The sequence below is a fragment of the Urocampus carinirostris genome, chromosome 3 (assembly GCF_059441175.1).
Source record: "Urocampus carinirostris isolate Australia breed hairy pipefish chromosome 3, RoL_Ucar_1.0, whole genome shotgun sequence".
In the NCBI taxonomy this organism is placed as follows: Eukaryota; Metazoa; Chordata; class Actinopteri; order Syngnathiformes; family Syngnathidae; genus Urocampus; species Urocampus carinirostris.
The window spans coordinates 27,405,533-27,433,309 of NC_142351.1; the positions used below are offsets into that span (position 1 = coordinate 27,405,533).

Below are 27,777 nucleotides of genomic sequence, written 5' to 3' on the forward strand. Positions count from 1 at the left end.
CAGGTGAAGCATATCGGTAATCATGACAGCAACTATAAAAAATCAACAGTTTTTTGCTTTATTCTCGAAAAAACAGTAATGCCATTTTCGCATGAGTGTAACGAAATATTTCTGAATAAATTCCCAAAGGGAATACTGCAAAATGACTCAAATTGGGAAATAAAAGTAATGATACTACTCATCGTCTGTCGTTTTCCAGCACAAATACGGCAAAACAAAAATGGTCTTGTTAGGTAGAATATTTGGACACAACTTTTAACCTTATCTGAGCTTTTATGAGAATTTCTTTGGGGACCTATGTAAGTCACAACCCAGCTGGAACATGAATTGAAGGAACCAAAGTTGGACCAATTTTACCTTCTTAACGCGTTTATCATTTATTCCCATCCGGATGGCAAACACGATGCATCGCTTTGAGATCTCATCCCCACCAGCAACAAATAACAAATGACTTGTTTACTGCGGCTCCAAAGAAGTGTCTATTCTCACTGCGTGTCTTATGATGCCTTCGGCGCGCTCACAAGATTCCATGACTCTGAGGAGGTAATCTTTGCCCCGGGTGACACCCCCAAAATGTTCTGTAAATGCTGATCAATAGAAGGCATGCAATAATTATCTCTGTAAATGGCAGGAAACAATGTATTTTGTTGCGTTATTACAGAGCACCGTTAATGGAAGTAGTTAGAAAATTCATAATATGTAAAACATTTTTGGGGAATTCAGAACAGTCCGAAGTAAGTAAAAGCTCGACATAACGGAAGGAAAGTGTTTCTTAAATGTTGGACAAAGCCCTCAGAGGGCTAGATGCACCCACCCCCTTCACGCTTGCCCGAGCCTGAACACACGATGGGCAAAACTGGACGGCTCCATGGGCAGGCGGGAGTGTGAACAAGAATAGGTCCTCAATGTTTAGATTTGTGTGCAAGGTAGATGCGGGACTCCTCCTTCTTTACGCTTATTGTTTCCTTCAGACCACACGACTGTGTGCCGCTCTTTCTTCTGTGTCGGTGGAACCTTTTGAAAGTAACGGTAAGTGCTCTTTTGTGTTGAAGTCACTTTGATTGTCAGCGTTTGTTTCAAGAGGGGGTCACATGCAAAATGTGCTGTCGTCCATTGGCAGGATGATGGGGGCTTTGTTGCTGGATCCAGTTTGAGTGTTGTATTGCAAAGCATGTGCATGCTGCCGCTATCATTCTTCCCCCAACATTTCTTTCAGTTTTCAACTTTGAGTTAAGTATAAGAATTCATAAGCTTGCATGGATATAATTAAATATGGCTCAAGCTCCCGTACCTCGTCTTTTCAATTTACCGATCAGGACACTTTGTAATGAGAGATCCTGATGGCTGGGGGTTGCACCTCTCAAGCAGCAGGTCCAAAGATAACTTGTATGATGGACACCACATATCAGTTAGTTGTCATGCCAATGAGAATGATTGTTATTATAATAAAAACTCTCATTTTATAGTATGCTGAAAATGTATGGAGACAGCAATGATGATAATGATGACTGTAAGATAGCGATGTTGATGATAATGATGAGAAGGTAACTGTGCATCTACAGTACCTATGTAAATATATATGAGGTGTTGTTTCATGTAAATGCACAGCAAATTATTAAGGAAGTCTAAGGTGTACCAGCTTTTCCCCCAATTCAAACCCATTTTTTATGATGCTCTTTATTGAATAGACCGGCCAGTAAGAATGGGCGATACTGGAAATTTAAGCATTGATTTCATCCAAGTAAATACATGGTAGTCTCAATCAATACCAATCCGATACTGATACTGATACTTTTTGGCTGGAAATTCATGATCATTGATTAATTGAACACTCCCTCTTTAATTGGTTTTATAGTTACGATAAACACAGAATAAATACTTTAGAAACTAAGAATGTTTCATTTTTTCTTAAAATACTACAAACTTTAACAGTACAAAAAAAAAACAATATCTATATTACAACTATTTCAAAATAAAGCGTCAAATAAAAATACAGCAAATTAATGAAAATACAAATTTATCAATGTCAACTTAAAAACTATACCTTCGATTTACATTTAGAAAATAAAGTCAGAGAGTGCAAATAGTGTAAACAGGACCTGGCCACTGTGGTCCTTGAGGGCAGCATGTCCTTCCTAATTTTTAAAGGTCTCCTTGCCAGTGCAGCTAATTCCAATCACCAGGAGTGTTAAGAAGGTGGATATCGAGCTGTTAATTTGTATCACCTGTATCACCTGTATTAGAGCATAAAAAACGCAAAAACCATGCAGGCTCTCGAGGACCGAGTGCCCAGGTCAACGGTACAATCTGAAAACCTTTAACAATACATTAAAAAAAAAAAAAACTTTACTAGTCAAGTCAAGTCATGTTTATTTGGATAGCCCTTAATCACTAAGAGTCTCAAAGGGCTGCACAGACCACAGATTATTGCAAACCACAGACTATTATTACACCATCCTCTGATCTAAAACCTACATGAGGGCAAGGAAAAACTCCAAAACCTCAACATGAGGAAAATGAAGAAATCTTGAGACGGAACCCCGCATGAGGTAATCCCCCTTCCAGGATGACCAGGCTGCAATGGATGTTGCAATAACAAATAATACACAGATATTGTCCAGATCCTACCTCTCAGATAGGACGCACTGAGTTTAATATGGTGAAATGACATCTGAGCCCTTTAGTGTTACCTGTGGTGTTCCGCAGGGTTCAGTACTTGGCCCCCTTCTTTTCAGCATTTAAATGCTTCCATAAGGTGATATTATAATTAGAGACTTTCAGCTTAGGGATGAATTGGTCCTACCTTGTTTGCAAAACAAAAATTTGATCAAACTCTTCTAAAATTGAGTCAGAATATGCGCAGACATGAATATAACTCTTCAATATGTCTTATTTTAATTCCCTCAGCCTTCATTTGCAGCGGAGTTGGAGAAGCAGAAAGGCGTTATGCGACAATTGTTACGGATCAAAAGTCAAGTGAGTCAAATAAATAATCAGCAATATAACTAAAAAGCAATTTTGCCTATTTTAGCACAGTGACAACGGATTTACAGTTTTTTGTCCAGGAACAAAAACATTTTTACATTTTTAGTTGCAGCTCATTGCTTTCTGTAGGGACATTTTTCATGTGTTGATGCAAATTTGCCACAGTGGCAGACCATTTTACCACGCAACACTTTTGCTTCCTGTGTGCCTCTGTTAGATTTAGCTTCTGATAAGAGTGAGGAGGGCCCTGTCTTATGCCTGGCAAGCAAGATACAGCAGCTGGTCAGGTAGGTAGAGGTGCTAAAAGAGTGCTTGTCAGGTTTACAAACAGGCATAAACTTGGCTAAGTGCCCTGGATGAGAGAGAATAGGACTTTGCTATCTACATATAAAGTTAGCGTTTGAGGGAATTAATGGAGGGGTGAAGTACCGATCCCAGGGCAATAATATCGATCTGAACCAAGTATCTGCTAAGTTTCGGTGATACAAATATTTGCATTGAACCATCCACCCCTACCAGCCAGATCAAACTGAAAGGGATGGGGCGCTAATGGTTGGTCACCAACCCCAAATAATTGGTATCGCTATTTTGAACTTTTTGCACTATTCCAGTTGATGACTGTTTTTGGTGCATTGTCTATTGCTGCCCACTCAACATCCACTGCACTCTGGTAGTCCAACAATAGGTCCTAGAAAGAAAATTACTGCATTACTGGCCCTTCTAAGAGTTTTCCTTATGCTTAATTTTTTTTTTTCCTTGCCCTATTTAAGTTTGAGATCAGGGTACGTTGTCTAAAAAATCCATTGTCATGGTGCTTTTTTATCTGCATTTACAGTGACAATAGATTATATTATACTATCTATTAACTGCTAGCATGTGCAGCCCATTGGGACTGTGTCAAAGGTAAAGGTCAACAAACGTTTTCATTCGTGGGCTACATAGCATTGAAAAATATGGAAGGCAAGGAGGAAAAAGCAATGACCATTGCAGTCTGCAATACATTGGCAATCCATGAGGAAACAAAGATCAGGTAAACATACCCAGATGTTTTGATATTGTTATCTCAATCTAAAGATAAGACAACTCATTTTCCATCATTTTTTGCAAACATTACATGAATTGATGACAAAGCAAATGCGATACATCTTTTTTAGAATATCAGTGACAAATAAACATGCAAACACCTACAGTTTATATTTCATTTTAATCAAATTGGATTTGGAATCCTTTGGATTTAAAGCTAAATAATAAATTGTGTCAATTTTTAAGCACTAAATTTCCCAATATGTAATGTAAAAGTCAAAACGCAAACGGACTATATTAAGTGATAAAATAAATAGCATGTAAAGAAAAATGTATGGACTGTAGTTTGCCCACCCCTTGTTTAAGGGCTATACAAATAAATGTGACTTGATGTGTTATGAAAGTATTTCAAATAATGTGGCCAAGAGTATGTGGTTATAATGTGAAAGCATGTGCAACGATTTTGACTGGAATCCTACCTGACACTGTCAATAAATAAAACAAAACGTGAATGTACACTATTATGAATAATGCAAGGTTTTGCAAAGCTCCATGTGTCTGAAAAACATGTTGCTGTGTGTGCACAATTAGCCATGACCAGCTTTCTGGTGAACCACATTTCTACCTTTTACATTTTCAGAGCATATGTGTTGAGCATTTGATTATATACAATTTGGAAAACCAAACTTATAAAAACAAATTGTAAATGCAACTAAGCTAAAGCCTGGTTAGGAATATAAAGTTGGATGAGTTTAACGGGACACTGTGTAATATTTAGTTAAAAAAACAAAACATTGAATTTAATATTGAGCAAAAGTACTTGAACAATCATACAATATTATTTTTTATAAAAACAAAATAGGTTAAAAAAAATCGGCACCATATTCTTTTGTCAGGATGCCGCTCAGCATTGCCATGTATGACTGACCCATGCTCCTACCAGACACCACTATGCCATCTAGTGATCAAATATTACACGTTCATTCTTTATATTAATACAGATCATTTTGTACTTAGGTACTTGATAAGTTTATTCTGTTTTTAGTATTGGACACCTGCAAAAGAGATTGCAGAGAATGCAGGTTCATTATTTTTAATATTATGTTTACATCATTCTCAATATCGACCAATGTTGCTGTTCTTTGATACCAACACCTTTTAGGACGGATCTGCTTTTCTCACCGAGGATATTTCATAAAAAGAAAAGACTCAGGGGAAGTATTTTAGAACCGGTTAAAATATATTTTTTTGATGTTTGGACTTTCCACTCTGTTCAAGTTCAAAATCCACTGATGCCTTCTCTCCCTTTTTGATTATCTACTATATGTTGGATGTATCAATATTTTTATGTGCATTTGAAACTTTAAAATATTAAAATTAGTTTTTAAGTTAATTAATTTATTTATTTCCCAACCGCGTTTTCTCGTGAGGCTCACGGGGTGCTGCAGCTGACTTTGAGAATTGTTCACAACTTGTATTCTCATTTTTAACTACACTACAGGTAAAACAATGATAATCCCAAATTGTTCTGTTTTACACAGTACACAGGTCCGCATAATACATCAGGATCCACTTGACACAATACCTAAAATTCCAACAAAACATTATGATATAATAACCTCTATGGCTCCTGGGATGATATTAAGGAAGTAGCATAATACACTTAAGCATTTCGAATTTTGAAAATGCCAATTTTGTGTTTGCTTTAAACCATGGGTGTTGGCATATTATTTGGAGCCCAGCAGGGTTTTTTTTTGAGTTTCAGGCACTTTGGCAGGAGTAACCGCCAGTGGGTTTAATCTTTTTTATACCTTGCCAAAGCCCTCTCCAAAGACTGCTGCTCTCGGCTGGAGATTCAAGAGCTTGGCATTCAAATGTCAGTTTTCCGGGGGGAAAACTCTGGCTCTATTATACCTCACAAAATAAGTTTTAAAATGGGTGACTTATTTGGGGGGTTATGATTAAAACATGAGCTTTATCTCAATGATATCTACAATTGAATTGAATAGATGCATTGGATCTACTAATGACCAGATGTGACACTGATCACCACCAAGACAAATAGGTGAGAACAGAAAGTCCTAGTGATGAGATAATATTTGAATGTGTTTTCCTGAAGGTCCTTTATTGTAACAGGCTGAGGAATAAAGCAATAAAGGAATAAAGACCCCAAAACAGGTTACTGGGAAATCATCAGATGTCCTGGGAACTTGTGTGAAAGCAACACATTTTGTTTGTGATCACAACTTTGATTGAAAGGGTCTTTGGATTTATTATGGGACGCTGGAATTAGGGAGCTAATTATATGTTGATGCTCTATGGAAGGTATTCGAATTTGTGTAGCAATGTCGAGAGCGTTTTTGGAAAACAAAACATTATATTAGGGTGAGTATCTTCAGGGCTGGGACTCACACGTTACAAACGAACACATTCCTGGAAGGCAATCACTCTTCACGATAATGAGAACTGTAACATTTTATTGATAACATTTTCTATCACTCCTGTCATTACAACTTCTCTACTTGCGTTAGAGCAAGATTTTTCTTCTTATATATGTGGATCATTAATTATAGTTTGCTCTTGGTTTACTTGCCCTAGTCCAGTAAGGACAATATCTGAACGGTGTTTATGTCAAATGTAGTTACTATGGAATTGCAAATTTGCTGCCTTTTATGACTAGATCTTAAACAATCGTAAGCTCTGCTCCACAATTCAAATAATTTTAAACATCACAGAACAATCCTTTTTAATTTCCTCCTAACCTTTTAATTTTGTGCTTTTTAATTCTTCTTTTGTGCTATCTGCAATCATTTATCCCCTTATCTATTCTGTTCTGTTCTGTCAGAAGACACTGACAAAGATGTCACAATATTGGGCAAGGTTTCAGAGGCATATATGTATTTTCCTGGTGTGTAAATCATGGGCAAATCTTACATTTGTATTTAATGTTTTTCTCATGTTTGATACCAATGGTTTGTGATCTGTTTCTACTTTGAATCTTTGACCTTGAACATATTGATGGAATTGTTCATATGCATACAAACTTGCTAGTAGTTCTTTTTCATTCCGAGCATACCTGGTCTCTGTCCTTGTCAACATTCTCGATGCATAAGCAACCAGTGACTTTCCACGTAGTGTTTCTGAAAAAATACAGCTCCCACACCGTATTGTGATGCATCAGTTGAGATTCTGGTGCTCTTCTCTGGATTGTAGAACATTAACACAGGCTCTTTTGTCAGAGTTTTTTTCAAGTTTATCTGCACCGCCCATCCCAGCCATCTTCGGGCATATATATATATATATATATATATATATATATATATATATATATATATATATATATATATATATATATATATATATATATATATATATATATATATATATATATATATATATATATATATATATATATATATATATATATATATATATATATATATTCAAAATCTGCAATTCAAAAGCATGTTTATGACAATATGATATTATTAAAAGTGGTTTCTGCTGCTCTGCACATACTAACACACTTATCCAACGTTTGTTCCTATTCCCTAAACAGTCTTTCTCCGATGTACCACAAACACTCGTGTCTCTCACTAGTGAGTGTCTTAGAGTGCCAAATTCACACGTTTTGCTCAGTGTGGGCACAGGTCAAATGGATCTCCTTGCTGTTGGTCATGTGTGAAAAACTTGTACATCTCGAAGGTCATATTTTGCTCGGGAACAAAGTATTCCTCAAATCTTGTCATCAACTGTGTCATAGTCAGTGCTGCTTCGTGCAGCTGCAAACTGTCATACATGTCAAGAGTGTCTTCTGTGGCATGTTGGGGATTAAATACATTAAAAAATGTAGCATTTACCAAATTATTCGAATTAGTTATCTGACTCCATTAACCAAACATAACCTTCATTCACCCAACAGTGCATGCTCTTTTCTTTTCAGGAAAATATGGGCAAAAGACTGGCATTTCCACACGGGGGCAGATTTATTTTCTTAAAGTATTTAACTAGGTGAATTCCATCGAATTAGCCGAATTATTGTCGAATTAGTCTTTATCGAGCCTCCCTCTCGATTGTCCCTCTCAATCGATCTTCTTCTGAAGTTCTTCTGCCCACGTCTTTTCACAAGCCGGCGTGTCGGTCACCCCCATGGGCGGGCCAGAAACGCCCATGTGGGCTCCACCTCGTCACCAACTCGTCTGGACCGGTGTGTCATGAAGGCCCCTCTTGCGCCGGGAAGTGCTGATTATGGAAGTGCTAATTATGAAATCAGGGCCTGGCCTTCTCTGTCAGCGTCCGGTTATCAACAGAACTAAACAAAACATTCGCATTCGGAACAGCGCAACCTGTCATTGACCTTAAGCCCTCTCTGTGAAAAATCTTCATTGCATTCGATGAATGTAACTTGTATAAAATTGTATAAAATCCTTTATCGTCAAATAAACAAAATATAAAATCCTTCGGGCGTATTAGATAATGTGTGTGTTCAGTTATTTTCCACACATGAAATGCAACTAGGTGGACTCAGTTTATCCATGACAGCACGTTGAGGTAAATGAAAGTACTTTGCCATTGGGTATTCTCCAACTCGAGCCCAAGATATTTTTCTCTTTATTTAATCTTGTCTCGCATCTTCTATGCAGTCTGCTGCCTCTTGTAACTAACTCCGCTATCAATTAGCTTCACGAATCATGTTGCTCACGTGACAGAGACTCTTCTGTCTCTCGTTCGCGCTCATTTGACTTTTCGGCGGCTGCTCATGTTCACTTCTGTCACCATGTGTTTTTCTCATGCGTTCGACGATGAGACGAGGTATGTTGCCGTGGACAGAGTGCTTACTTTTGTGTCACTCACAGGTAAACCATATTCATACAATTCTCAACATTAGAGGACACGTCATAATGTGGCATCATGGATAATGCAGTTGTAAATGAAGGCCAGTGACAAAATATATATCAAGTGTCTTGGCTAAGTGTTTGTTTGCAAACCCTCAAGAATGCAGAGGTCAAGTTGTATCTAAGGCTTTACTGCTTCCTGAAATTGGCACCTCTTTTCTTGTCTTTATATTACAATGTGACCCTCTTAAAGCAGTGTTAGGTGGTCGTTTCTATGTGAGTACCTATGGTATTTTTTAACAGAATAGATACGATTAGAGTGACACGCTACTTGTTGGTCTCAGTAATCCGGGGAATATCTGAATTACTTTTTTGCGGCAAAGGTCCCTCTTTGCCGATTCACTGCAATAATTTCGACCTCTGTGCTAACAGAAGTTAAATCAGCATAATTGCTCCCATGTCCCCGACAAAAGCCTTAGCAGCTTAGAAGTAAATTGATTCGCTCCGCTGCTCGGCTTACGACTCCTTGCCACTGTTAATTGGTTTCGTGATTAGTCAGAGCTTGGTCCTAGCATTTGGAGTGCAATTGGATTGATGAGCAGATTTTGTCGGCTTGGGAGAGCGGTGCCACAAAGTGACTGCTTAGAAAATAGAAAAAAGTGCAAATCAGACATCTACAAGTCCCATCAGAATGTTTCCAGCTCCAAAAGATGGCCACCCTCGAGAGATTTGTAATACACATTCAAATTATCAAAGTGTCCTGATTCATGTTCGAGTTTTTCATGGCAAGTTTGATGATATTGGTTCCATTTGGCCTCTAAAGGACTTTATGTTGTTAAAGCTCCAGTACCTTGGATGGAACTCACGTCGAGAAGGCCAATGACCAGTTTCCAATGGTCGATGATGTCACAAGCCATTAAGATTTAAATGGCTTGTGACATCATCGACCATTGGAAACTTTCTGGACTTGGAGGCTAAACAAGGGCTACCCGGGCTCGCTAGCCTATCAGCCTTCTCCCCGTTCTCACTCTCACCTTCATGTGACCACACCACCGGAGATTCGTTAAAGAGAGCCTCAAACTGTTTGCATCCAATGCTGTCATCTTTAGATAATCACAAGGAAAATGTTCACAATTGCCGTTTGGGTGCTGGGGTATGATTTGATCGCGCCATACAAAATCTCTGATCATTCGCTTCGTTGATCAAGTCAGGTCAAATTTATTTATATAGCCCTTAATCACAAAAATGTCTCAAAGGGCTGCACAGGATTACAATGACACAATTACCTGATCTTAAACCAGCATGCGGGGAAGGAACAACTCTAAACCTCAATTCACCATTTTTCAAAAAAACACTACGACAAAAACCACTTGCCTTCTAATCATCCAGATTTAAATAAGAAACGTGCTGTGTTTGTATTGTTGCAGTGTTTTTGTTTTATTGATTTTTTTGTACAAGTCAATCCCGTAGTTTGTTAGATCCAACAACATGTAAGTCTGTTTCGTTAACATTTTTCTTTGTATTAATAATCCTTGTCAAAATGAACTGCTGAATTGATCAATTATAAGTAGAATAACAATTTATGAACCAGGTATATCCTTCAGAAAAACGTAAGAATTTGAGACTGATTCGACATACCTGTTAAAATTATTGTGGTGGACTTCTGGCGTACTCTGTTGGAATATTTGAAAATTGAAAAGGCAGATATCCCTGCCCACAAATTACATTCTAACATGAAACAAATTGAAATCAAGCAAAACCCCTACACACATTACAGTATGCGTTAACCAGAAAGGTGATTGATTACAGAAAGAGCTCAAGGGAGGGCTTTAAAACAGGTTGGAATTCCTTATCAGGGAGTTCTGTCTTCTCCTGTTCTCTTTGCAAGATCAAAATTAATTTATGTTTTCTCTCCTTGTTTTGAGTGTCGACTAAACTTTCAATCATATCAGTTGTCATTTTCATTATTGTGTTATTTTTCATTGGTTGTCCACATTTTTCAATTTCTGAAGTGCGTACTCATAAGAGTTACATTTTGAAAAAAAAAGTAAAAACCAACATTTCTTAGGATTAGCTTCCAAGATTTCCAAAACATAAACATTCGAGGTTATTGAGTGCTTGGACTTGTCCTTTGATTAATTTTATACAATATAAAGCTATGCTTGCCTTCCTACCTGTTCAAGGTGTAACCTCCATCATTCCCTAAAACACCTGAACGTGGCTCGACCTTCACACATGGCCCTCTTGAATATATAAAATAGAAAAAGAATATTGTTTGATCTCTCTGCCATAGTGAGCTTTGCAGTGGGGACGAGTTTAGCACTTTGGTCTAACATTTCAAATATTCTGGATTAACACAACCTAATATCTGTAGTCTTCACTGGTATTCCAGATATATGCTTAAAATGATACGAGGGTGAATTAGGGGGGGTTCAGGCAGCTCAGAAGGCAAACCTTAATGGTAGTGTAAAGTCTTGGGTACTATTGTAAGTAACAAATATGGCCAGTTTTCTGAAAAATTTGAACACCCTTAAGTTAAACCATTCAATGCTAAACATGGTAAATTGAACATGTGCGAGGGCAGACTGTTCAGCCTGGAATTCTTTGAACAGTCTTGAATAAATTCACCCATGCCTGGCGATCAGCATTGCGACCTCGTAGCTCGCCTTTTAGCATTTTTATTTGACTTGCAGGGTCTTGTGAAAAAGCGCTGCTGTGCTGTAAAAACAGTTTCCAGTTGCTTCACCTTTTCACAGCGTTCATTTCCAGTTAGCTTTTGAAGTCAGCATGTTTCATCCGGCAGTGCCTTTTGATGTTATGTTCTTTGAAAACAGCCACCGTCTCCTGGCAAAATAGGCAGACGCAGGTGTTTTGGATTTTGGTAAAAAAAAATACAAACATTTCCACTTGACTGTTAGGGCCGCTGCTTCTTGGTCAACTTTTGTTTTCTTTTTTTTGTATTTATCGTCACCATGTCGGAAATGGGGTGGACTAAAATTCTCACAGAAAGCCAGGGGTATGTGGCCATCATCTGGTGATATGGGGATTTTTATCTATTTGTATTTTCTTTTACAAATGTATAATGTATCTATACTGCTGTCAACATTACTTGCTGGCCTCTGTCCACCAGAGGGTGCCTAATTGTTGTAATTAGGACAAGGGTGTCCAATCACCTCACATCTGTCCTTAATTTTTATAGTTAAATGCAGTCGTATGCAAACGTTTGGGCACCCCTGATCATTGTCAGATTTTCCTTCATAACCCATTGGTTGTTCACATCAGCAATTTCAGTTAACTATATCAAATAGCAGTCAAATACAGTAATCCCTCGGTTATCGCGGTCAATGAAAACAAAAGTGAAAATCCGCAAAGTAGCGACGCTCCTTCCAAAATGCTTAATTTTTTTAAATTATTATTTTATTTTATTATTATTATTTTTTAGACCTGCAAAGCTCTGAACCCGCAAACGTGGAACCACGAAGCAGCGAGGTCCCACTGTACAGCTATATCTGAGAAGCAAAATGAAATTTATGGGATTTACAGAAAATATGCAATAATTGCTTAAACAAAAGTAGGCGTGTGCATAAATTTGGGTACCCCAACAGAAAAGACACCAATATTTAGTAGATCCTCCTTTTGCTGAAATAACAGCCTCTAAACACTTCCTATAGCTTCCAATGAGGGTCTGGATTCTGGTTGAAAGTATTTTTGACCATTATTCCTTACAATACATCTCCACTTCAGTGTGGTTTGATGGTTTCAGAGCATGGCCAGCCTGCTCTAAAGCACACCACAGATTTTTAATAATATTCAGGTCTGTAGGTCAAGGGTCAATGAGCTTTCCAAACAAATTTTGTGTTCCAATAACTAGTGCTAAAGGTATTCAAATCAATTAAACAACAAGGGTGGCCAAATTTATGCACCTGCCTACTTTTGTTTCCGTAATTATTGCAGACTTTCTGAAATCCTATAAAGTTCATTTTACTTCTCAGATATCACTGTGTTTGTCTGCTAAATGATATTATTTAATTGAAATTGCTGATCCGAACAACCAATGATTTATAAAGGAAAATATTGAAAATGATCAGGGGTGCCCAAACTTTTGCATATGGCGGTACAACATATATTGTAGGTGGGATTTCTGTACAAATAAGTTATTGTACTTTGTGCTTGCGACGATGCCACCAGAACTGTATTGAGTTGAGCGGGCCGTAAATTTGACATACCTAATGTAAACAGTCCTTTTCATTTCTTTCTTTCTACCAAGGTGAACAGTTTGAGTTCAACAAGAAGATTTTTTGAGATTTTGTTCACAAAGATATAAACCTGGATTAAATAGATTTTTTTGTTTCAGGTTTTTTTTTTTTTAATTGTTTTACCTTTTTGCATTGTTCTTGTTTGCCATTCTATTGCTTTGGGTCTGGTCTATTCTAGATATTTTTGTCACTGAAAACTAAAAAAGACAAATTAATAAATAATGTAAAAATACATGAACCCATAATATAATTCAATAAATGGAAATGTCCCTGACTGAGCAGAAATTTAGACCTGGTTCTACTCGACAACAAGGTTGAAATGCCAACTGCTAAAGCAGGTGGCACAGTAGGACAATCATTTATTGCATGTATGATTCATGATTTTATTACATAGTACCCATTTCAACATGGCACAGGTTTCTATTTAATAAATATGTATACAGTTCGATTAATGCCACCGCATTTCCTTTTTCAACTACAGCTCGTAGTCTCTTCTGATTTACTGTTTCTAATGGTCGAGGCAAATACATCGCTTTTATAAGAGGAATGCCTTATTTTTTATGTTACACACTCAGGCAAGCTCAGAGATCCTTTCTTCCCGTTTCACAAGTGCGAGGTTGACCCTGGCACAGTAGTATACCTTCAGTGCCCTGCTGAAGCGAGAGCAGGAGCGGTCGAAGAGCCTGACGTTCTCCTATAATTTATTCATCCTCCACTTTGCACACCAAGAGGGAAAAACAGACTTTTCAAAGCTAGGTTACTCATCCAAACTGGCCACATTTGACAGTTACTTTGTGGAACTTGTAGAGTGCGATCTCCATTGAAAGCAACATATGACAACGTTAACGCTAAAGGGATCACATGACAGGGCCAAGTCAGTGAGCTCGCGGCTAGCTTTCTTCTTACTGTCAGTCTGCCATTCTTTCTTAATTTTCAATCCAATATTTACTGTATGTAGTTTTGGATAAATTAAGTGTTTTTTTTTTCAATAGATAGTTATATACATTTTTATTATAACTATAGATTATAATTATTGCTCCTGTTACCTCTGGTCTTGATTACTATAATGTCCTACTCTATGTTTTCCCAGTGTCTAGCCTCAAAAGTGTGTAGCTGGTACAAAATGCTGTAGCAAGACTTTTAACTAGGTCAGGATAGTTTGATCACATTACCCCTAATAACTGAACTGCAGTGGCTCCCTGTCGTGATTTCAAGGTTCTGTTGGATAACATAAAACATTTTTGGATAGAGATGCCAACTCATATTTTTCTGATTGAGATTTCTTCTATGTTCCTGTTTAGAACCTTTGAGAACATGTTGGTCTACCAAGTTATTCCAAGAGCCAAGATGAAAATCTGCAGGTTGAGCCTTGGTGCTGCCCCCCACTGAGATATATTCTGCAACCTTGGTGAAAGTGTTAAAATCACAGCTTATGACACAGTTGCTTTGTTGACCTCATACTCTTGTCCTCCTGTCCTTGTAGGTGTTGGTTGTTGCATTGTGCTTGCATTTCATGCCATCGTACCAGAACTAAGACCCGATGTACACTTTTATGTATAACCTGCTGGATCGTCAAGATTTTGGGGCAGGAAGCTGTCAACTCGAAATTATGTTATTACCTATATTTAATGCCAATGATGGCTGTGTATTGTCTGTTGATGCCATTGCAACATTAATTGCTGCCTGGTCATCCAGACAAGGGAACTACCTCGTGTGCGGCCACTTCTCAAGGTTTCATTATTTTCCTCGTGCTGAGCTTTTTGAGTTTTCCATGGCCCTCGTGTAGGTTTCAGATAAGGGGATGTTGTAATGGTGGTCTGTTTGCCTCTGAGACTTTACAAAAAAACGTGACTGGACATGACTTGGGTTTATACATGATTTCCAATTACTACAAATCAGGACAATATTCATACATTCTCCACTACCGATGCCTAATGCAAGAAAAGACTGCAGGTGACTGTGGCCCCATACTTAATGCAGGGTTGGCGCCATGTTCAATGGTACAGTGGCTGCAGCCATATTGCCGTACATTTGTTTTTCCCTTGCATATTACAGTGTCAGCTCACTAGAGATGGCTTTGTGTTTAGGTTTTGCTTACCTTAAAGCCATAAGTGTCAACTGTAAAAAAGAAACGTAAGCAACCTGCCAATCTCAGCTCTCGGGCTATAACCTCATTACATGCTCTGGTCTAAGCCAGCAAACTTCGACGCATTCCTCTCATTCTTTGTTTCTGAAAAGGTAGACCTCATGCAAAGTGACCTTAGAGGCTCATTTTCTCCAAAGTTCAGCTAGGGGTTTTTCCAGCTAGGCACAGAGAATGGAGTTGGAAATAAACGTAAACCACTGTGCTTAGGATCACATGATGAAGTAACCATGAAATGCAAATGATCAGCTTATATAGATTTATCTTCTGAAAATTACTTAAAATTTGGCCGGACCTAGAGTAAATCATTTCATTTTTACACAGTAAAGTAAGTTGGATTTCTTCAGTTTCATATGGACTGCCCATAGTGACAATTGTGGTCCCAGCTTCAAGCTTCAAGCTTACCTGAAACCCATCAGAAAAACACTGAAAACCAACAAAACAAAAGTAAAAAAAAAACACACACACATCGTAACCAAATATACTAAAAATAATATTCAGTTGTTTAACCCTTGAGTGACAATCACATTGGATTGTAAGATTAAAAATACCATGTGGTACCAAAACAAATATTACAAATATAAACAGTCATGGGTTGATCAGATTTCCTTCAAAATCTAGACTAGAGTTGAACAAAATGAACCTGTTTTGTTTCCAAATCATATAAATAAAAACACACAAACAACACTTTCTGATATTTTATCAGATCATATTGGTATCGGGCAATGCTCTGTTCTGCAATATCTGTACAGAATCGCAAGTTAAAGGGTTGTATCGTGACATCTCTATTTCTTAGATTCAAAACGGTAGAGTAGCGCAGTTTCTGCTCAATTTCGCCTAGCAGTGTTGGGAGTAACACTTTATAAATAACGGTGTTAAACATAAAACGAAGAAAAATAAAACAATCAAATAACAAAGTCTGCATTTGCATGGCCTTGCCATGTGAAGCGTCATCGCCCCCTTGCAAGTGCATTAGGACAATTGTATCATAGAGTGCAAAAAAGAGATACATCGATTCACAATAGGAGAGGCTGTGCTTTCCAGTCATATTAAAGCTAAATCACCGATATTAGTATCTTAACAAGGATTTTTATTTTTTGTTTGCTACATGCTACACCTAAACAGGGCACTATAAAATGTCCATTAGTGCAATGATTATCAATTATAAACATTCATTGAGGGACATGCAAAAAACTAAGGTAGCGTTTCCCAGTGGTAAATTGTATATGGGAAAACATTCCTGCAACTTAAAATGTAAGATATGTATTAAATTATATTTTTACCCAAAATCTATATGGGGCGAGATTTTTCTTAAACAAATATTTACACACGTATTGTTAAGATCCAAGTATTTTTGCGATTTGCACAAGATCTCAAAATCATATGTATTGATAAATGCACACACATTAAAAAATGCAGATGAAATGAAATGAATGAAATGATCTGCATTTATATAGCGCTTTTCAAGTCAGGACTTCCCAAAGCGCTTTACAGTGTGCTTCACATTTCCCAATAGCGGCCATGCAGCTATGTAAGGCGCTAACCTGCTTATTGGGGACTTTAGGGGTTCAGTGTCTTACCCAAGGACACTTTGCCATGTAACATGGAGGAGCCAGGATTCAAACTGCAATCTCTTGATCCCAAGACGAGCGCTCTACCTCCTGAGCCACTGCCGCCCCAGATGATGATTGCAGATTTATTTGTTGATCCGCAAAATGCATGGTTCACACCGGATTTCTTTTTTCAATGGTACTGGAAAAATAATGAAATTGGCCTTGAAAGTGCTTAAAAAGTGCTTACATTTGGCCATGAAAAATGTGTACAAACCATGTTTAAAGGTAGTAAAATTGAGTTGGACATGTGTTCTTCTGCTGTTCACCCGCTTTGGTCGTAGGGAATGCGAAACATCTAGGATGGCGGTTGCAGCTGTGGTGGTATTTGTGTGAGTGATTAAAAGGCTGACTTGCAACTTAGAGATTAACCTAAGCTTCTTTCCTTTAGGGACATTTGAAAAAGTCCTTGTTTTTGATTATCTCTTTAAACAGCTGCTTTTGATTTTTAAGTTGAGAGCAGGGCTTCATTTCTTAGGAGCGATTTTTTGAAACACCTCAGGGTAGGATTTCTGATGCCTTATGGAGGGGCATGCTCATTTAAGGTTTCCGTAGTAAAGAAATGCATCCTTATTTTGATGGCATGCTTGCCCTGACACATATGCCACAAACTTAAAGTTCTGTCCTTGACAACACCCTGAGCGGTCAAGTCATTGGCCTACATAGAGGCAGGGCAGCCCACTGGCAGTTTTGAAAAGAGAAGCAGAGTGGGTAGGCGGAGGGATGGAGGCGTCACACTTTGTAAGCTTCTCATGCTCACTTTCCCCCTCCCTCTCTTTCCAGTGTCGGGATACACTGCTGTGCTAGGGCAGGGTAGAAGGCATGTCATGAAAGGTGATGACAGCCGCCGAGCCGTGGCCACATCACCGCCGATTCTTGTTTTGGGTACCGGCAACTGTTTTTTGCCCCATTCGTTCTCTATGGTCTGTTGGACGAGAGAAACCGAAAGTTAGCTCAAGGTTTTGGCTCTCCTTTTTTCAGTTTGCTGGTGGAAATGGGATTTTAACCATGTTGAAGGTAAGAAGATCACGTAATATTGTTGTTTGTTTCTAACGCCATACTCAAAAGATTCAGAGTAATGCTGACTGTTGAGTAACATAATTGCAACTGCTACAAGTACTGACTTTACAAATAAAGGCAAAAATACATTTTTCCCCAACTTGCTCAAACAGATTTCACTCTTTTGGAAATTAGGGGTGGGCAATAAAGTGACTTTTTGTATCGATCCGATCCAAGTAAAATCATGGTAGTGTTGATCGATAAAGATACTTATTTCTTGAAAATTACGTGATCATTAGATAATTGGACCCTGAAACCCTTGATTGAGTTTATAATTACAATAAACACAGTACAAATATTTAAGGCACTAAAATGTTTTATTGCAAACTTTAGTTAAAAAAAGTACAAAAGTATAAAAAAACAGAAATATTTGTACCACAACTCTTTCTTTATAAAGGCCAAGATACTCAAACTCAAAAAAAAGCAAATAGTCAATTGTCTCTAATCGGCTTTGTTGAAACGGTAGAATCAGATTTAGAGGTTGTTGTTTATTTCAGGAACAATGTTTACATTTTGACTCCAACTAGTTGCTGTCTGCGGGGGATTTTATTTCATGTGCTTATGTAGATTTGTGGTGTTGCCACAGTAGCAGACAACTTAACTACACAAATCACACCTGTCATTGTCCTTTTCTGTAGTTAAAAATGTCCAAATCGCGCTGTGCTTCCTATTTGCCTCTGTCATTTTTAGCTTCTGGTAGTGGAAGGCGCATAGATTTTGCCCTCTCTTCAGCCTGGCAGGCAGGATGCAGCAGCAGACCAGGTAGGGAGAGGTGAAAAATGTGCCTGTCCGGTACACCCGCAGGCATAAACTTAGAGTGGCCAAGGGCACCGCATGAGAGAGAGAATGGCTGCACCATCTACATAGAGAAGTGACGCATTGAGGGGCTTGGTGGAGGGGCAAAGTATTGATCCAATCCAAGTACTATCTCAGTATCGATAATATCGATATTCGGATCAATCCCCCACCCCTGTTAGAAACTATTTTAGGTGTGACTAAGGTTAAGTTCTCTCCATTCCATTCTTCCAGGGGAGCACTTGTAGGGTTATAGGTCACATATGTTGACTCACAGTCTGTATTCAGGTTGCTCCTGAAGGTTTTTCATGGGTTGAGGTCAGTTGTCAAGCTTTTGCAGCATTTGAAGTAAGCTTTCATGCAGAAAACATTGTGTACTTGGAATAGTCATGCTGGAACAGGAAAGGGATTTTCCCAAACTGAAACAAAGGCGTAAGAGGGTGCGATGATGAACATAGTTATTAAGTAGATCATTTGTTCTGCTTTTCAGACAGTACAACATGCTTGTATTTGTTTCTGATACACAAAAAGGGCTCATGATAGGTAAATCATTATTCTGTTTATATTATCTGACACCTGCAAAGATGTTTGCTCAGGATGCCAGGGTTGTTTAGTATTTTGTCTCTCATTGCACGCAGTTGTTTGTTATTTTGGCCCACTGTCCTTTGTACTGTATTGTATCGACTTTAATTTATCATTGTCGTTTATTATTTTAACTTCTATGCGCTATTTACATCATTGTTACGACTAGCCTATCATGTTAGTGTTCTTCGATTCCCACACCCATTATAGCGGATCTGCTTTTTGTAACCCAGGAGATTTAATAGATAAAGGGCTCTGGAGAGGACCTCTCTTGTTCTTTCAAGTTCACTATCCATTGTTGTCTTCTCTACTTATTTTGAGTGTTTTGCAGTACAGTGCTGAATTTTGGCATCGGCAAATCCGCAAAGGAAGGGTCACACATGAGTGTCAGGACAGTGAGGGAATACGAATGACATATTTTAGAGCCTGACCAATGCACGCTGCAGGGCCATCTGTGACTTTGACTAAAAGCAATTTATACATTTGGTAATCTCAGAAGAACAACGACCGGAAATCAAACTTTTTTTTGAGTTCCATCTGTTCATCATATTAGAAAGAGCGTTGGTGTGTGGTTTGACCTATTTTTACTACTTGAATGCCACTTTTAATGACGGCACTTTGAAGGATGCTTGAAAGGAAATCTGAGAATGCTGATTAAACATTTTATGGTTCCGTCCATTTCAAAATGATGCCTCTGGTCATTATAAACATAAGAGAAGGTGGAGAAAAGGCGAATGAGCAACTCTTACGTGTTTGCACTTGGTCTGTGTGTGCTGAGGCATGTGAGGCACAGCTGGACAGAGACTTCCCAGCCCCCTCACCCCACTTACTCACACGCTCAACCAGCTTGGGTCATGGGGCAACAAGGATATTGACGGTGAGATGTTGTGTTGTTAATGCATGGAGGTCTTTAGTAGGTTACTTGGCTTTTGTCTGTGACCAATATAGCATCTATGTTGTTGTTACCGTTTCCTGTTTCCCACGTTTAGCGCTATTGTCAAGTTATCCAGTCCTAGGAAAAAGCATCCCAGCTGTCACATAACTAAGATACGACTAAGTATTGTGACACCATTTCCTGTGAATTGCCTTGTGCATGAATTATGGCACGAGACGTACCTAAATGAGACTTGGATTTTTTATAAACAGTCAAATTTGCTAGAGGCCTAAATATGAATATGTTTTCATTACCCTCTCTGGGCAAGTCCAATTTTATTGCCTCAATAAGCAGTCTGCCCTATTCTGTTGCATGCATGAGCGAATTTGGAAATTTCTTCCATGGTGATAAGAGTATTTTTCAGACTATCCTAAAGTTTAAGTTTATGTGGTATAAGCTAAATTTGGTTAATTTGGTTTAGACTGCGAGGTATCTTGTAAAGGGTTAGCCTCACTGTTCAAAGGTACTGGTTTCAGCAATTTTGGCGACTTTAATCGGGCATGTTTATTGACTGTACTCCCAAATCCTTTCAATTGTGGACTCCCAAATCTACTAATTGTGGACTGAGCAATTCGGAAAAACGCTGGACTGTGTAATGTAAGATCAAACATTCGGGAACTCTGTTTGACCCTCACAACAACGTCATTACACATAGTACTGTACAATTAATTTAGAGGGATTCTCATTTCAGTGTAAGAAGGGATGTAGAGAGCGGCCGGCTAGCTGCATTCTAGCAGCAGGATGACCAACAATCATGATAGTTCCCTTGATAGGTTTAAAGTTTAGTAGACACTCAAAAGGAGCGAAACCGTCAATGAATTTTGAAGTTGCAAGAAGTACAGGGGAGCCCAACCAATACAAAATTCCAACCTCTTCTAAGGACACTCTACTGAGTCTTTTCTTTTTATTACATCTCCTAGGTTACAAAAGCAGATTTACCCTAAAGGCTCTTGAGGTAAAAGAACAGCAGCATGGTTAGCTGATAGTGACAATGATGTAGACCAGGGGTGTCAAACTCAAAACAACTCGGGGGCCACACGATAGAACAAACATTCTGTCGGGGGCCGGACTAGTAGATTCAAGAGAAAGAAAACGAGAGATAAAGAAATAAGAGAAAGAGGGAGGGAAAAGGAGAGAGGGCCGGACAAAGAAAAAAAAGGGAGAGAGGGAGAGAGCTTGAGAATTAAAAGATAAAAAGTCGTGAGAGAGGGGGAAAGAAAGGGAGAGGAAGAAAGAAATCCAAAGAGAAATAGAAAGACAGAAGGAGAGAAAAGAGAAAAGAAAGGGCAAAGGGTAGAAAGAGAGAAAGAGAAAAGAGAGAAAACAAAAAAAAGGAAGTTAGAGAAAAATAAGTTAAAAAAGACACAGAGAGAGAAAGAGACAAAAAGCAACAAAAGAAGAGAAAAAGAGAGACATAGAGAGTGGGAGAAAAGGGATGGAAAAGAGGGAGAGGGAGAGGGAGAGAGAGAGAGAGAGAGAGAGAGAGAGAGAGAAAGAAATACAAGTACAGTGTCTTTGTTCAAGGCACCTCTCTTTGGCAATATCAAGTTGACATATTTCAACCTGCAGCTTGTTTTCCTCTTGCGCTTCTCTGAATGTTGTCTCGCGGGCCGGATGTAATCCCTTAGCGGGCCTGATCTGGCCCGTGGGCCGCCTGTTTGACACCTGTGATGTAGACAGTTCCTAAACGTCTGAACAAACAGCAGTGCACAATAATAATCAAGATCACAACCTGGTGTTCTATGCAATCTCCTTTTCAGGTGTCCAATATTACAGTAAAAACAGAATAACTTTATCAGGTGAGCCTCGTGTTACGTAAAACTAATAAACATTTCTTTAAAAAAATGTTTTCATGTATTTTTGTTTGTTAAATCAATATATTTATATATTTTAATTGGGTACTACTAAAACTGGCAAATAATACACAATGTTCTTTCAAATATATATTTTTTCACATAACAACATTGTTTTTCTTTTTTCAGACCCCGCCTGAAGGATATTAAACTACACATTTTCCAATACAATATACATTGAACCCTAATTTATTGTGGGGATTATGTATCAAAATAACACATGAGAGGCAAAATCTGTGGAAAAAAAAAATCCTTTTTAAATATTATTTATTCAACAAAATACTCTCTTGTACATTGAAATAAAATAACAAACTGTTTTTACAGGCCCCAAAATATATTCAACAAATAAAAGTACAGAATACTGTACCTGTAAACATTTTTTTTTTTTTTTTTTTTTTACCAATACCTTTAGTCTTCGCACAGTAATGGCAAGCATACAGGCCGCGGGCCGGATTTGGCCCATTGGATAGTTTAATATGGCCCGCCATAAATTTCAGAGTATGTGGAAAAAAAAGGTAATTTCTGCCAAAGTAAGATTTTTTTTATTTTCAAAAAAAATATATGCTCTCTGGCCACAAGAGGGTGCTATTGAATTTGTATATTGCTGTGAGTTGGTTCAGGTGTAAAACTGCATTCAGTTACTGTTATGATAAAGCACTTCTCACATTCAATACGAAATTTTAAAATGTTTTCCCCATTGTTTGTAAATAAATGCATACATGCCAACCTTTGGACATTAAAAAGCAGTAGTTTTTATTGCACACTCTATTTTTACAAACGAAAAACAATCTGTCTCCAGAATATTAAAAACAACATGTGCTTGTTTAAAACCGTAAGTGGTAAGCTTTTACCAAAACAGAAAACTTATGTGATTGTTAGATGCACAAAGACATAATCTTGCTTCAAAATAAAGCAGGCATAGACTAAAAGACTTGTCTTGAGGCAATATTTTTGTTGTTGTTGTTTACATTAGGAAAAGAGGTAGATTTTTTTTTAAAAAACATTAGGCGTTTTTAGGGGAAAGAAGATGTGGAGTTGGCAGGTATGTAAATGTGCTGTGTTTAGAAAAGATTCCTTGTCATGTAAAGTACGTTACTGATTTAGGCTTTACGATAAAGCATAATACTAAAAAACCTGAGAACAAAAATTTTAGCTTGGTCCCCAGAGCAAAAAGAGTTTGACATCCCTGGTCTTAGGGGAGGTTTATTCAATTCGAATGTAGATCACAATGCATTGTAATAGCAAAACCGTAAAAGGTGAAGCGCGTAATAGCGACTGATTGCTTTTCATAAAAATAAAAAACAGCACATGACGAATTTTGCAATGTAGAGAGGCTGCTGAATCTGGGCCAAAGTACCAAGGTTCAAAGCCAAGTCATGTCAAATATCCTAACCTACTTCCACTTCTCCTTCCCCCTTCACTTCCTCTTCATCTCCCAAACACAATAATTACTTAAAACAGCTACACACGCACATGCACACCCGTCGCCTTTGTGTAATTCCAGACACAGTTAATCCAAAATCTGTTCCTACCCACGCTGGATTGTGACCAAACGCAGCTTTTCATTTTGTGAAGTGACGGCATGATACAGGATTTGCCAGTGTCCATAAATTGAGGGTGACGTGAATCTTTGCATGTGTGTGTGTTAAATGATCCAAATTAGATATGGCAATGTTTGCAATATTAGATTCGACGTTAAGAGGAAGTAAGGCCGGGCAAGGATAACACGTTTATCATTGATGATGTCAAGAGATGCTGATGTTGTGACACATTGCCTCAGACTTAGCCACAATCCACATTAGACCTCAGCCTAAGAATATTGATTGAGTGTGACACACTTTTTGGCATCTTCCTAATAGAAAACTGCACTAAGATTAGGACAACAAACTAGAGCTCACAATAAATGATTCTTGTATCAAAATAATTAAACTTTTCTGACTGTGCCTAACAATACACAGAACTTTTGTTCATTTTTGATATTCCAAATTATACACAATCCCTGGCAAAAAGTATGGAATCACCAGTCTTAGGAAAGCCCTCACTCTGACATTTTATTCTGTAAAAAAAACTCAGATCACAAACATGAATCAATCGTAAGGTCATTCCAATGTGCAACATGTTGGCATTTAGAAACACTGAAAGGTAAAAGTAAATGTTACTTTTATAGAGCAAGTGCGGGAAATAAATATGAAATCACTTAATTGTGACTTGGAGTAGAAAATAAAGACACATGCAGTCAATTGAGCACCTGGCCCAGATAAAGTCTGCTCGTTAGTCAGCAGTTTTAGTCAGCAGTTAGTAACAGTGCAGTTATCACACCTTGGAGGGCTCCTGGACTGTGGATTGGCAAGAATCATGGCTCCAACAAGAGAGATCTCTCTTGAGACCAAAGACAGGATCGTCAAAATTCTTGGAGTGGGTAACTCTATTTGTATAGTTGCCAAAGATGTGGGCCGTTTACAGTCGGCTGTATTGAATATTTTGACCAAGTACAAACAGCATGGGAACATCAAAACAAACAACTTTAGGTTATAAGGTCTTGAAAACAGAAAATGCACAACAAGACAAATGAAGAGGAATTAGGAGAAAGTCGGAGTCAATGTACGTGACAGAACTGTGCAAATTCTCCTAAAGAAAATGGGATTTTCATATAGGAAAGGAAACCATCGTTGATGCTTAAACACAAAAGAACAAGACTGAAATGGGCTAAGGAGAGGCAATCATCGACTGTGGATGACTGGATGAAGGTTATCTTCAGTGATGAGTCACAAATCTGCATTGGACATGTTGATGATGCTGGAACTTTTGTTTGGTGGCGTTCCGGTGAGATTTACAAAGAGGACTGCCTAAAGAAAAACCTCAAAATTCCCGCGGGCCTTAATGATATGGAGCCGCATGTCAGGCAAAAGCAGTGGGAAGATGTATGAAACAACTTGAAACATTATGTGATATTTAGCACCATTAGCAGTCACAGCCCAAAGACATTAGATTATGGTTGGCGTTTAGGTCCAGACGTCTTTGTTATAACTGGTCAATATTATTCTATTTGGTGCTACGAGATAGCTACTGTCACCAATCCTTATTAGTATAATGGATCAGTATCTCTGTGTGTCATGCGGAACACTGGGGTTGATTCCCAGACATGGAAGCAGACTATGTTCTTTCTTATAGAAACTGCCCAATGGGACTTTAGTTTGAAACAACTTTGAACACCACACCTCATGTTTACAGTAGCACCACGGGTGATCACAGGCAAAAGACATTAGATTTTGGTTGGGTCTTTAGGTCATTATGTTCGGTTAATGCCATTGTGTGTTACGGTACAGCTATAGGCACAAATCCTTGTTACTATAGTGGATCAGTATCTCCATCTGTCATGTGGAAGATTGGGTTATATTCCCTGATCGGAAGGAAAACTATGTTCTTTCTTGTGAAAACCACCCTAGGGGACTCAAGTTTGAAACAATTTGAAACATCACCTCATAATTACAGTACCACCATTAGTAGTCACAGACCAAAGACATTAGAATTTTGTTGGTCTTCAGGTCTAGCTACTGGCACAATCTTCGTTAGGATAGGGGATTGCTATTTCTGCCTGTCACACAGAAATACGTTTTGTTTTAATTTGTCAGCATTATCGTGTGTTTTGGAGAAAATATTTTTCACGGTATGCCCACTGCTCGGAGATGGCTGGGATGGGCTCCAGCCCCCCCACGACCCTACTGAGGATAAGCGGTACGGCTAATGAGATGATATATATACATATATATATATATATATATATATATATCATATCTTTAATACCAAAAGGTTAAGCTTTCCAATTTCAGTGACTGTTGATATCGTGAGGACACGACTTTGTTTTAACAGTCTGAGGTTAGCACCATTATCAGTTGGTTGGTATTTAGGTTCAGATTTTGTAGTTCTACCTAGTTTAAGCTATGCTATCCTGTGTCACAATATTGCTAATAGCACCAATCCTCGTTAGTGTAGTTAATCAATCAGAATCTGAAACATTAAGTCAGATTTGGCACAATTATCAGTCACAGACCGAGTAATTTATGTTTTGGTTGGTCTGTGGGTCCTTATTTTCCTTGTTATGCCCGGTAATGCTTGGCTATTGTTTGTTACGTGATAGTTACCGGCACCAATCCTTGTTAGTATAGTATAGCAGTATATGTCACACCGAAGACCGGGGTTTGATTCTCTGACAGGGAGGAAGAGAAGAGGAAGGATGTTATTTCATGTAAGAACTGCCCTTTGGTACTCTAGTTTGAAACCACCTGATACATTACGTCATATTTGGCACCATTATCAGTCACAAACCAAAACTATTATTTTTTTGGTTGGTCTTCATCCACGTATATATTTTTTTATTCCCGTTAAATGTGATATTATTGTTTGTGACTTGATAGCTACTGGCACCAATCCTCGTTAGTACCAACATTAGCAGTCACAGCTCAAAGAGAATAATTTTTAACTTAGGGTCCAAGCTGCTGGAACTAGTTGTTTAAGGTGTAGTAGAGCGGGACTAGAGTTTGAAACCACCTGAAACATAATGTCAGATATGACACCAACAGCCATCACAGACCAAAGACTATGTGTCCAAATGTTTATGCCTGGTTAATGCTATGCTATGTTTTGTTATGTCCTCTTTAGGAAAGTGGATCAGTGTTTTCGCCTGTCCCACGGACGTCTGGGATTAGATTCCCCTATAGGGAAGCAGACTATGATCTTTCTTGTAAAAGATATCTCTTGGGACTCTCATTTGAAGCCACCTGAAGCATCCCCTCGTATTTAGCACCATTATCAGTCACAGCCCAAAAACAGTGTGTAAAAATAAATATAACACATACTTTTAAAAAGCATGTGTTTTTGTCAAATCATAAATGCATTTCACCACTGGTTTTCTAAAAATATATCTCTTTTTTTTCTCATTTTCTATTTTCATAGAGTTTTACTTTTTCTCCTCTCGGCCTTTTTTTGCCAATGTTTTTAACCCAACACTGCCTGTGACTCAAAGTTTTCCCACCCCTGATTATGTTTTTAATTCTATATTTCCATGGTGACAGGTGAAACAATGTCTCCCCCGACTGCCAGTCAATCAGGGGCGATTTTAGGTTCAGAGGTTTGGGTGTGCTGAGCACCCAGTGTCTGGCTGGTTGGTATATATATATATATATATATATATATATATATATATATATATATATATATATATATATATATATATATATATATATATATATATATATATATATATATATATATATATATATATATATATATATATATATATATATATATATATATATATATATATATATATATATATATATATATATATATATATATATATATATATATATATATGGTTAACAGACATTTGGTATTATGCCATGCCCAGTTTGTACGAATTTATTTCGAATAGAGTACACATACACATGCAGAAGAAGAAGCGTGGAACTCAATAGACAAAGATGAATTCTATTCAACGCTGAACGCTTTACGGATTAAGCTGACTTTGAGAGTTGTAAACCTGTAAAAAAACTTTAGCACAGTTCTGAGGTCATGGGATCGAATCCTCCTGTGCAGAGTTTGCATATTCTCCCAGTGCTTGCGTGAGTTGCTCCGTGCAATCCGGTTTCCTCCCACATTCCAAAAACGTGCATGTCTGGTTAATTGGTCCGTCCAAATTGTCT

The 27,777-nt window shown here is 38.0% G+C and overlaps 1 protein-coding gene across 2 annotated transcripts in view; it reads left to right on the plus strand.

The window, feature by feature from the left end:
- The first annotated feature begins 915 nt into the window (after positions 1 to 915).
- The window catches only part of LOC148369339 (E3 ubiquitin-protein ligase MID1-like), a 58,813-nt gene continuing 31,951 nt past the window's right edge, over positions 916 to 27,777 (plus strand). Inside the window, exon 1 of one of the 2 annotated variants that reach the window (XM_088331324.1) lies at positions 916 to 1,029. The gene's annotated coding sequence lies outside the window, so the exon portion shown is untranslated. Of the gene's footprint in view, positions 1,030 to 17,644; positions 17,870 to 27,777 lie in introns of those variants that run through there. The other variant, XM_088331323.1, reaches the window with a different exon arrangement.